Source organism: Peromyscus eremicus, chromosome 14 (assembly GCF_949786415.1).
Source record: "Peromyscus eremicus chromosome 14, PerEre_H2_v1, whole genome shotgun sequence".
NCBI lineage: Eukaryota > Metazoa > Chordata > Mammalia > Rodentia > Cricetidae > Peromyscus > Peromyscus eremicus.
The window spans coordinates 7,210,507-7,223,621 of NC_081430.1; the positions used below are offsets into that span (position 1 = coordinate 7,210,507).

The 13,115-nt window shown below is 36.1% G+C and overlaps 1 non-coding gene across 1 annotated transcript; it reads left to right on the forward strand.

The window, feature by feature from the left end:
* Positions 1–12,554: 12,554 nt before the first annotated feature.
* LOC131924840 (U6 spliceosomal RNA) lies at positions 12,555–12,661 on the forward strand. Its single transcript, XR_009383094.1, has one exon. It is a non-coding gene; the product is annotated as a U6 spliceosomal RNA (small nuclear RNA).
* Positions 12,662–13,115: the final 454 nt, after the last annotated feature.

Here is a 13,115-nt window from a genome sequence, read left to right on the forward strand (position 1 = left end):
GATTAGTGCTGGGATTAAAGATGTGTGCTACCATTGCCTGACTTCTATGTTTAATATAGTGGCTGGCTTTTTCCTCTGATCCTCAGATAAGCTTTATTGGGGTGCACAAATAAAACATCACCACATTTCCCCTTTTTTGTCTAAAATAAAAATGTTATAACTAATATAAGAAAAACTATATACAATAAGTACAATAACTATGTAAAATACATACGGCAATAAATACATTAACAATGCCTAGTCCATTTGCATTTGACAAATTCAGAGAAGATATTCTGTTATCTATCCTATTTTGGTGAGTCCAAAATGTACCTAATTCATTTTCTATCCTAACTTGTATTACCAACCAAAAACTATCTTTTCATTTCTTTCGAACTTACACACTTTACACCTCTTAGTGAGTTTCTTTTCTGAATTGTTAACAAGAAAAACTATAACTATCTAATCTTCAACTCCCTCAGAGACCCAAAAAGGAAGTAGTATTTTCTAGTTAAACAGGAAGTGCAAACAAGGGACTTCTAAAAAATGTGAGTTATGACAGAAACAGCTAGCTGCCTGGACAGTCATTTGAGCTTTCTCTGCAATGTTGGGGCATCCTCTTCAGCCTACAGACTTGGCATATCTGACAGACTCATCTGTGAAGCAGGATTTTTAAAAGAGTTTTTCTATCTTGTCTTGGCAAAGATTGGTAGTCCTTTCTTTTGTGTCCTGCTTGTCCATTTTGGACAGCATACTGTCAGCAGTCAATTTGAGGGGAATTTCTTGCCCAGTGACTAACTTTTTGTCACAATGAAAGTAAACTCCATATGGATTTTCTTCAATGCCCATCATCTTCTTTGAAGTAGATTAGTGCTGCCAGGAGCAGACATGTCTTATACTCATAAAAAAATTTAAAAAAAATCTATGTTATTAAAACATCTGTAGATCTCTGAAGTGTTTGAAGATGACCTGTCTATATAATATATATCTCTGCTTGACTGTGAAAACATACCTAATATGACTACAAGTTCAATTGTAATGACTAATTACTAACTTATATTTCTTTATATCTTAATTAATTGGTAATAATAACTTTCAAGGACTAGCAAATTGCATTACATTGTTAAATGAAATGTATAGGTACAATACCTTGAACAAGATTAGAAATATATGTACAGTATTATCTAACAAAATCAGTCTCAAATTTGTACCAATATACATAATTTATATACAATATACAAAAATCCAATCCAATGTAAAATATTTAAAACTGGTAGTTGTCGTCTAAAAGTAGATTCAATAATCTACCCTTTATTCTATCATTTATATATCTTTTTAGTAGATTCAATAATCTACCTCTTATCTATATCCTCTTTTTTTTCAAATAAGAACCCTGAATCTAAATTATTTTGTTTAACTTTTTTATGACCATTAACAATAACAACTTGTAACTAACCATCTTAAACAATGACAATTATCCATAACTCATTGAAAGACCAAAAATCACCTACCCCACCTCTTGAGAATATGGACATCATAGTCTTAAAATTACTTTCTGCTGTCTGGGGGGTGAAAAGAAAAATTTTGGGTTAATTGTCAAGTCTTAGGAGAAGTAGCTGTATCATTTGTTGTCCAGTCTCTGCATAATGTGAAAATGCAGGGCTTGTCTCAAGTCCTTGCTTGAGTAGTCTGTGAGGCTGGATCATCTCAGGTAGCCATCTCGAAATTGTCCTGAGCAGTTTGTAGTCCAAAGCTGATCTTTCCATGGTGTTTGTCATCTTAGTGATATTATTATGAGCCTGATGGAATCATCATTGTGGAGCCCCATCATCCTTTTGTAGACTTCAAATTTTCCGTTAGGCATGGTCACGATTCCCTGCAGAAAACTGATAGAGACTCAAACATGAAAACATGTACAGGCAGCTAGATAAAGCCTTTATTCTAGAATTAGTTAGTACTTTATATGACCATTAATGTCATGACAAAAGTTTAAAATATATATATGTATAAAATTCTTATAAATTTTGATATAAAATTCATACCTTAAGAAAAGTTTAAAGAATCAAAATAGAACCAAAGACTTATGAGATTAGTAGCAATAGAACAGTTCCTTAATTTTGGCTTTTCTTCTGTCTCTTATCAGGTGCCTTTTCTGACATGATACAGAGATTTTGCATTTTTTTTTAACAAACATGCTTAGGTTTAGAGGAGAGAGCCATACTTGAACTCCAAAGCCAGCTTTAATTTTTAATTGAAATGGGACTACATAAAGACAATCTGTGTTAAGTATCTGTAGAGAACAGCAGAAACAAACATTGAGGAAGAATTACGAAATTTTATATGTGATACACCAACAGGCCAATTTACTCTTTTTTCTTGGGACATTTTTTTCTGGATGATTTGTCTTTTTTCTTCAAATGTCTCATTTGTCCGGTGTCCTTCAGATTCCTTAACCTTTATTTTCCTGAAAGACAATACCAACCCTTCCCCAATCCTACCTTTGGGGAGGTTCTCAGTTGGTATGTTATATCTGATTAAATGAAAAGCATTTGGTTAGTGGTATAAGTTAATTTAAATTGAATGGTCGTGCTCATTGATGAACTATCACCTTCTTCTAATCAAGTGGTCTCTCTTGTTCAAATTGAAACTTTATCAATTTTTATGATATTCATACCTTTTCTTCTCCTGTAGAAACAAAAGCAAAACCTCGTCCCCAATGTAACACACATCCTGGTTCCCACTCTGAGGTCCACACATCCTTAAAGTATATAGGCTGATTTAATTCTATAGTTTTTTTCTATTATTCAACGTCTCTCTGCAGCTGTTGTTCCTGTCTCATTAGCACTGAAAATTTGAAGTTAATACAGCATTACGTAATCTACTTCTGTTTTTTTTGTTATCCTTTTCTGTTTATTTAGCATATCCTTTTGAGTTCAATTTGATCTTTCTATGAATTATTGGCCTGTAGGATTGTGTGGTATACATGTAATATGCTTTATATTGTAATAAGCAAAAAACTGTTTCATTTTACCAGAGACATATGCTGGAGCATTGTCAGTTTTAATTTGTGTAGGTATACCCATGATGACCATAACTTCTAGCAAATGTGTGATTACAGAATCAGCCTTTTCAGAACTCAGAGCAGTTGCCCATTGAAATCCTGAATAGATATCAATGATAGGGTGTACATACTTCAGTTTTCCAAATTCTTCAAAATGAAACACATCCATCTGCCAGATTTCATTCCTCTGAGTACCTTTTGGGTTATATCCTACTGGTAGTGAAGTTTGGTTATAAAAAGAACAAGTAGGACATTTCCTTATAATTTCATTGGCTTACTGCCAGATTATGGAAGAATCCCTTCTTAAACTGTTACTATTAACATGATATTTTTCATAAAATTCTGAGGCCACCAGCACATTTCCTATCAATAGTTTATCAATCTGATCATTACCTTGTGCTAGAGGGCCTGGCAGACACATACAGGATTGGATGTGAGTTATATATAAGGGATAATTCCTATTCATGATTATATCTTATAACTTAATAAGTAACAAAGTTAAGTCTGACTCATCAGGGATAAATTCTGTAGTCTCAATATGTAAGACCACTCTTTTAGTATACTGAGAGTCAGTAACTATGTTGACAGGTTCTAAAAAATCAATTAATACCATAAAAATAGCATATAATTCCAATTTTTGAACTGAATTATAAGGACTTTGAACCACTTCACTTAAATTTTCTGATTTGTAACCTGCTTTTTTTTATTTGTTTGCATCTGTATAAAATGTAGGCTCTCCAGATATTGGTGTTTCCCATACAATGTGAGGCAGGATCCAAGTAGCTCTCTTTATAAGTTTAGTTTTATTGCTTTTGGAATATTTGTTGTTAATCTTTCCCAAAAAATTACTGCAAGCTCTTTACCAAGGTTCAGCTTTTGCCCATAATTTGTCAATTTCATCATTAGTTAAAAGTACTACAATTTCTGCTTGGTCTATTCTTGCTAATTGATGAAGTCTCAATTTTCTTTTTAAAGTCAACTCAGAGATCTTTTCCACATAAGTTTTTAATTTTTTACTCTGTTTATTTGGTAGAAATATTCATTCCAATATAATATCTCCCCTCTGCATTAAAATTCCTGTAAGAGAATGCTTAGAGGGTAAAATAACCAAAATGTAATCAAGCTTTGGATCCACACAATCCATATGCATCTTGTGTTTTTTTTCCACCAAAGCCAGTTCTCTTTCAGCTTCAACTGATAATTCTCTCAGACTATTTAAGTCCTTGTCACTCTTTAAGGTTTTCACCAAATTACTCAATTCATTATTTTTTACCCCAACAGCAGTCTGTAGATAGGAAATGTATCCAAAAATTTTCTGTTCTCTCTGCTATAGCTGTTCTATCACTCCAAGCATTTTTTTTTTTACAATAGGCATTTGTTTTTTAATTGCTTTAGGAAGGGGTTTCTTCTATGATGGCAGGAAAGGACTGAACTAAATTTGCCATGGGGGCCTGTGAGAGGCCCCTCAAAGAGTTTCCTAACAGCAAAGGCAAAAGATGACCTTGTCTGTCCCTTGTTGATCTACATTCATTAGTCCAATGTTTGCCTTTACATCATCTTCTGCATAATCCAGAAGGGAGAGGTATTCTGTTGCCATTGTTCCTTAAAGAAACATTGTTTCTAGGAATGCTCGTTTACAGTCTCATTTTAGGTGACTTTTTTTTAACCACAATTAAAGCATCTGACATCATTATTTTTCTTAAAACCTCTTAAAATCACCTCTCCTAACAAAGTATCATCATGGTCATGAGATTCAATATTAATTGTATCTCTGATCCATTCCTCTAAGGGTGCTAATTGTGCATTTAATGGCCTAATTACCCTTTTGCATACTGCATTGGCATTTTCAAAAACTAGAGATTCAATTATTATCTGTCTAGCTTCTGAATTTGGCATCATTCTATTTACTGCTAAAGACAGTCTTTGTAAGAAATCTGTGAAGGTTTCTTTTGAGCCTCATATAACTTTTGTAAACGATTCAATTTTCTTTTCTACTTCTTCACTTCTGTCCCATGCCCTCTGTTCAAATGACAGCTGCCATTTGGCATAAAATTAGGGTATAGTCATTATATAAAGATTGTCTTTGTATATAAGCATAATTTCCTTCTCCAAGAAGTTGATCTTGGGAAATTTTCATACCTGTAGCCCTACATCATTGTTCTATAGTCTTTGCCTCCTCTTTCCACCAGGTTCTCCATTGTAACTGCAGACCATCCTCTAGGACAGCTGTAACCAAATCTTTCCAATCATGAGGGATAATTCTATTACAAGTTGACCACAAGTTTAACATCGGCCTTACAAATGGAGAATACATACCATATGAGACTATAGCTTCTTAAAATCTCCTCAAATCTAACATTTCCACTGGAGTCCAGTTAGCTTGTACACACTCTTGAGCATTTGGCAGTTCCTGTAAGGTTACTGAATAGATTAAGGTTGAGTGTTTGAAAACATGCTGTTTCTCTGTAACTATATAATTCAATGCTGAGATAGTCTCACCTTTAAATTCTTCTGTCTGGGTCTGAATTTCTCTGTAAATTGTTTTAACAAGTTTTTCTAAGTCTTTTATCTTGGCACTCAAGTTAACCATCCTTTTTAATGCAAAAATAAAAATAACCAATAATATTCAAAATTGACATTATGTAAATCTCATGAACACTAATTATCCTCTTATTCAATTGTTCCATTTTCAGACTGCCTTATGTGTTATCAAACAGAGACCAAATTCCCTCCATTGTAAAAATGTTTCTCGTTTTTTTAATGTGGGAAAAATTTCTCTTTTAACTAATTTCTCCCTTTATGATATCTTAATTGACTCACCAAGTCTGCTGACTGTGTAGAACAGTAGAAGCCTGAAGGAGTTTCAAGGCAGCTTACCTAGTGTGGTAGCAGTCAGACATGGGCATCCAGAGAGAGCTCACTGCTCACCAGGAGAGAACAATCCAAAGAAACTCCAGCCCATGTGGGGTGGAGACTCTGGATGCATGCATCTTGGGCCTGAGCCCAGACAAGTGGCTTTTTGTGAATTTGTGCCACAAATGTTGGGTCACCAAATGTAAGACAAATTGCTAAATGGTCTTATTAATTAAAAAAAAACCCAGAGCCAGATATTGGGGTAAAACCTGAGAGATTAGGGAAGCAGAAAGAAGCCAGCAATGTTTTTGCCACCTGGAAATCCTCAGCCAAAGAGAGCAACTTACTTCTTGTATACCCACACCTATATTCTTTCTGTGCCTGCCATCTCATTTCCTCTCTCTGCCAACTTCATCACTTCCTAAGTATCTGTACAAACCTCCAGATCTATTGTTAGTGTTGGGATAAAAGGCATGTGCCACCATGCCTGACTCTGTTCCCAGTGTGGCCTTGAACTCACAGAGATCTGGATGAATCTCTGCCTCTTGAATGCTAGGATCAAAGGAATGTGCTACCACTGCCTGACCTTTATGTTTAATACAGTGGCTGGCTTTTTCTTCTAATCCCCAGGAAAGTTTTGTTTGTTAGAGCACAATATCACCACAGATTCCCCTTTTCCATTTCTCTCTTTCAATACTCTTCCTCTCCCCCTCTCCAACCTGATCCCTCAGGTTCCCCCCCCCCCCCCAATTCACTCATCCACTCTTCTACTTCCCCTTCCCAGGAAGATCTGAGTGTCCTACTTTGAACACTCCTTGTTACCTAGCCTCTCTGGGTCTATGGATTTTAGACTAGTTATTCTTTACTTTACAGCTAATATCCACTTATAAGTAAGTACATACCATGTTTGTCTTTCTGGGTCTGGATTACCTCACTCAGGATGATATTTTCTTTTTTTTAAAAAATTGACTATGTGAGTTATTTATTTTATTTTATTTTTCTTTATTAAGAAATTTTCTACTCACTCCTCATGCTATCCACAGAACCTCCTTCTTCCTCTTCCCACCTCCCAGCCCTTTTTCCCAAGCCACCCCACATCCCCACATCCCCCAAATCAAGGTCTCCCAAGGGGAGTCAGCAGAGCCCAGCTCACTGAGCCTAGGCAGGTCCAAGCCCCTTTCCACTGCACCAAGGCTGTGCAAGGTGTCATACCACAGGCACTGGATTCCAAGAAGCCTGCCCATGCACCAGGGACAGATCCTGATCCCCCTGCCTGAGTGCCCCCTAAACAGTTTGAGCCAAACAACCATCTTCCATGTCCAGAGGGCCTAGTCCAGTCCCATGGGGGCTCCACAGCCACCAGTCCACAGTTCATGGGTTTCCACTAATGTGGCTGGTCATCTCTGCAAGTCTTCCCATCATGATCTCGACATCCCTTGCCTACAGTATCTCTCCTCTCTCTCATCAGATGGATTCCCGGAACTCAGCCTGGTGCCTGGCAGTGGATCTCTGTATCTGCCTCCATCTGTCACTGGACAAAGGCTCTATGATGACAGCTAGGTTATTTGTTAGGCTGGTCACCAGAGTAGACCAGTCCAGGCACCCCCTGGACCACTGCCAGCAGACCAAGGTGGGGTCATCCTTGAGGATTCCTGAGAGCTTCCCCAGCACCCTGCCTCTTCCTATTCCCATGATGCCCTCATCTATCATGGTATCTTCCTCCCTGCCCTCCCACTGTGTCCCTGTTCCAGCTTGACCCTCCCATTTCCCTATGTTCTCATCAGGATGATATTTTCTAGTTCCATCCTTTTGCCTGCAAATTTCCTGATGTCATTTTTTTTTAACAGCTGAGCAATACTCCATTGTGTAAATATACCACATTTTCTTTATCCATTTTTCAGTTGAGGGACATCTAGGTTTTTCCATCTTCTGGGTGATAGAATGTTTAATGGGGAAACAGAATCCTGGGAGTCAAGCTGGCTGGTGGGTCTCTTACCTGCTCCTCAGACTGTTTTAGTCTCTGTATAGTATTTTAATTAAAACATTATGAAAAATTATTTAGAACAGGAAGGACTGAAGTTATTTTCAAAGTTTAATTTGAAAATAAACAATAAAATTTAATTAATTTATAGCTAAGATAATTTGAACTCAGTGGACCAGTAGTGGCTGCATACACAGTATTCAGTATTATATAGTTTGTGTTCTTATACTGATTAGTTTCCAAGCTGAAAAACATGTCCACATTTTTAAAAATGAAAAGTAAAAGAAAATGTAATCTTTATTCTACTATGTTCTTTTCAAAAAATTATAATAGGTAACAATATTACTAAGTAACTAAATTGTTGAGAGTTAGAAATCTAACATCATTTTCATTTATACTTAGTACATATATAATTTTTAAACCGACACACTCATAACAGAAGAAAATATTTTCAAAATATGGCTGTATAATGGTTTATATTTTAGAAAGACTGGATTATAATTCTATATCTATTACTTCAAAGATACTGTAATATTGAACAATCATAAATCTTGCTTCAATTATTCCTTCTCATTTTTAGGTTTCATTTTGCAGTTTCAATGGCTTCCAAGGATGTAAAGCTATACCTGAGCACAGTAGAAATGACTATTTTTGTCCCTCAATATCTGTGGTAAGTTATATTTTTGTTCAGAAATAATCTTCACTTCCATTGGAGGAACATGTGTTTCTCTTTTACTCTGAGAATCATGTGACCTGTTTGGCCAACAAAATGAGTCTGCAGAGACAGTGTTCACCCCCTGTGAAGGAGCTGAGGAGACAACTCAGTTGGAAACATGCTCACTGTTTAAGCATAAGCACCAGAGTTCATCCCCAGTGGCTATAAGACAGGCATGGACAGCAATGTACCCAACTACTGGGAGAAAACAGGCAGGCTTGGCTCCTCCTTGATGACCAGAGAATCTAGCCAAATTGTCAGCTCCAAGTTCAATGAGAATATATTCTGTCTCATAAATATGTTGGAGTGAGATTTGGCAAAACTCCTCATGTTGAACTATTGTCTACATATATGTAAGAACATACACAAGTGTACATGAATATACAGAGACACACACACAGGAGAGAGAGAGAGAGAGAGAGAGAGAGAGAGAGAGAGAGAGAGAGAGAGAGAGAGGCAGACAGACAGATAGACAGAGATGCTATTACTTGGACTCCCTGCTTCTGTAACTGTTGAAACACATCGAGGCCCCCCTCTAGGTTTCTCCCTACAGAAAGATGATGGAGCCAGCTGACGCCTAGCTCACCCCACATTGATCAAAGTCCAGCAGATGTCAATAGCTCTGTTCCTTTGACATTCAACAGATATTTAGCTAAATAAATGCTCATTGATTTTACTAATATTGAGTTTGAGGTCTTCTATTACAAAGCAATTAGTGACCAAAACAAAAAAAAAAATCTGCAGCGATAGATGATATATTTTGTCTTTGCAAGTCTGGAATTTTCTGAAAGACATACTTTTGTTACCATAGAATTGTCATGAGATAAATTTTAGTCAGAGCAATGATCCCAAACTGCTGGGAAATTCTAAGGACAACTTGGTAGTCAGTAGTTTAAGGACAAAAGTAGACTTGAATATTTACTTTTTCGAAACAGTTTTCTTGGATATGAAATGATATTGATGTAGCTAGAGTTTGCCTGCCTGGCCCACAGTCAGGACAAGTCTCTCTCACCTGCCAGTCCCACAGCCACTCAGACCCGACCAAATAAACACAGAGATTTATATTGGTTACAAACTGTATGGCCGTGGCAGGCTTCTTGCTAACTGTTCTTACAACTTAAATTAATTCATTTCTATAAATCTATGCCTTGTCACGTGGCTCGTGGCTTACCGGAATCTTCACATGCTGTTTGTCATGGTGGCGGCTGGCAGTGTCTCTCTGACTCAGCCTTCCACTTCCCAGCTTTATTCTCCTCCTTGTCCCGCCTATACTTTCTGCCTAGCCACTGGCCAATCAGTGATTTATTTATTGACCAATCAGCAACACATTTGACATACAGACCATCCCACAGCATATTGATATTAATAAAAATATCTAATGCTTATTGAATGATTACTATGCTTGAAGAACCAGTCTTAATGCTTTATATACATTTGATAATTCATGGTATAATTCTTCATAATAATTTTATATGCTAGGTAATAGCACTCATTGCCAATTACAAGATAAGGAGACCAAGGCACATTTTAAGTGACTAATTCATAATCAACCAAAAAGTAAGTGGGAACAATGACAATGAAATTTGTTTATCTGGCCTCAAGAGCATCTATTTCTAAGAAAAATGGTATGTGACATTATAAAATATACTTCTTAGTATTACTTAGAGCTCTCAAATATATGACAATTAGGTTTTTAAATAACAAAATGTTTTATAGATAAAGAAGTAGGTCTAGAAAATAACTCAAGAATGATAAAGTAGACTGTTTTCCCTGATCATGACCAACTCTGAATCAAATATTCTCAATAACGTTGGTTCTCATGGGAAATTAGTGCAGTGAATGGGGAGCAGTATGGAGATCAGGGAGAGGGTGAAATTAGGTTGTTCTTCCTTTCCTGTTGGAAATATTGGATCCTTTGATTTTCATAAATGTCTTCATAGCTCAAACACATTATGTAAAATTCTCCACTTAATGAGGATGCTACCAAATAATCTAAACAGTTGTTAAAACAGCTGGGTCTATTTAGCAGCAATAATGAGGCCTGGATTTTCTAATGCAGTTATCTCTTCCCATTTAACCTTAGTAATCCTTGCAGGTTTTCTGTGAAGTTGGTCTGGATCAACCTTGTGACATGACAATTGTGAATAGGCAGATACAGATACACTGTATGCTAGAAACTATACAAAGACAGGTTTTGGCAAATTGTATTACAAATATGAAGATCTTGTTTCTTACTTGGGGTTTTAAAAATATGAATTACACCTCTATCCTGAATTTTATCTGGATACAGTATTTTATTTTCAATTTTGTAAAACTAGTTGAGCTTAGAGGCAGAAGCATCCAAAAGTCAATCTTAGTGATATTTGACCCAAATAGAAACATGACTGAAGACTCTATGTTGGACCAGTCTTTTGTTTCGACTAGTCAGTCATCTAGATAGTCATTACAGATGGTCATCACAGACAGTCATCTGGACAGTCATCACAGACAGTCATCACAGACAGTCATCTGTACAGCCATCACAGACAGTCATCACAGATGGTCATCACAGACAGTCATCTGGACATTCATCACAGACAGTCATCACAGATGGTCATCACAGACAGTCATCTGGACAGTCATCACAGACAGTCATCTAGACAGTCATCACAGTCATCTAGACAGTCATGACAGACAGTCCTCTAGACAGTCATCACAGTCATCTAGACACATCACAGACAGTCATGACAAAGTCATCACAGACAATCATCACAGACAGTTATCTAGAGAGTCATGACAGACAGTCATCTAGACAGTCATCACAGACAGTAATCTAGACAGTTATCACAGACTGGTTATTGGGATAAAGCTGTCATATATCTGATAGGTTGACTGAAAGAAGCTTCTTGAGCTTTGCTATTTGGATCTATCTGTTATGCTTATTTGTTCTACTCATACTAAAATAAGCTTTTGAAATTGGTTGGTTTATTGGTACAATCAGGCATTTCTTCACTTTTTTTTAATCAGTCTTTACATCAAAGTCCTTAAATTAGTTGCACTCAAGCTTTTCATTCTAAGTGGATATCAAAACCCTTTCAGGTTTTTGTTACTAATCTGAGTTACTAACTTTCAATGGTTTGGTCACCCGCCCCTCCCACCCCCATCCTGTGTGTGTTTTTAAGACACTGTGAAGTTCATGGTTCCCTTTTATTTTCCTGTTTGAATAGAAATTCATTTTCTTTAACCCAACCTGAGTTTTAAAAAACTATTCTTGGACTGCCCATTGCAGGAATTTGGTTGTTGGCTTTATTGAATGGAGGTATGCATGACCCTATGTTAAAAGAATTCTATTCAAAGACATTTCCGCCTGTTTGTTTTTTGGATCAGTTCCTGCTCATATGAGTCTGGAAAAGAGCCAAATTATGTGAGCAAATTAAATTTTGAGGATCCCAGTGGGAATATCCATAAATTCTGATATAAAATAGCAACTTAAGATAAATTGAATATGTTATGATGGCCAGAGAAAGTTATAGACTAGTGATTGTTGGCTCTGGTTGGGAATCTTAATGAATATTAAAAGATTATGATTAATTATGCAGTTACACAGACCACTACTCATTCCTAAACCTATGTGTTTTGCTAAAAACATTTTTATTTTTCTTTACTTTGAATTTCTGTTTCATATTAGACAAGGATTAATTTCTGAAGCTATAGTTTATATTCTTAGTCTGTTAAATGTGTAATATGTAATTTTACATCATTATAAAAAATTAATGATTATCTTTGTGTATCTACACATAGCAGTGAGTTCAGTAAAGAACAGTTTGGAAGAATGTATATTTTCCTTTTTTTAGATTCCTATTTTTCTTCAGATTATCGTTCTTAATACATAAATTGAAAGGCATGTTGGTAGAGACAAGCAATGTGACATTTTTCTATTCAGTTTATTCATTACTTTTGACTCAGTGCTAAAACTTAAATCTAAAATGCTTGCTTTGGCAGCATGTATACTAAAATTGGAATGATATAGAGAAGATTAGTATGGCCCCTGATCAAGGATGACATGCAAATTCATGAAGTGTTCCATATTTTTACCTTTCCTGCAGTTGTAGAGGAAACCCCTACTCAGAGCAATTAAATAACCAAATGCCTATTGGAATAAATCATGCTGGTCAGGATGATGAAGTAGAGAGAATAGAAAATTCAGGAGAAAACATAAAGAAAATTTTTTGGCAAACTTCTATTAATGAACAAAGACCAAAATTAATAATAAAAATAAATGGTGTTTTGTTGTCTGGTCTGGTAGACACAGGTGCGGACGTTACCATAATTGCACCAGAATTTTGGCATCCAACTTGGCCTCTTCAGGAGGTAAATGTTTAACTGTTAGGAATTGGGACATTATCTCAAGTGAAACAGAGTGCAAGATGGCTCGAATGTATAGGTCCAGAAGGACAGAAAGGAAAATTAAAAACATATGTGGCTAACATAGCTATGAATCTGTGGGGTCGAGACTTGTTGCAACAATGGAATACTCAGATTAACAT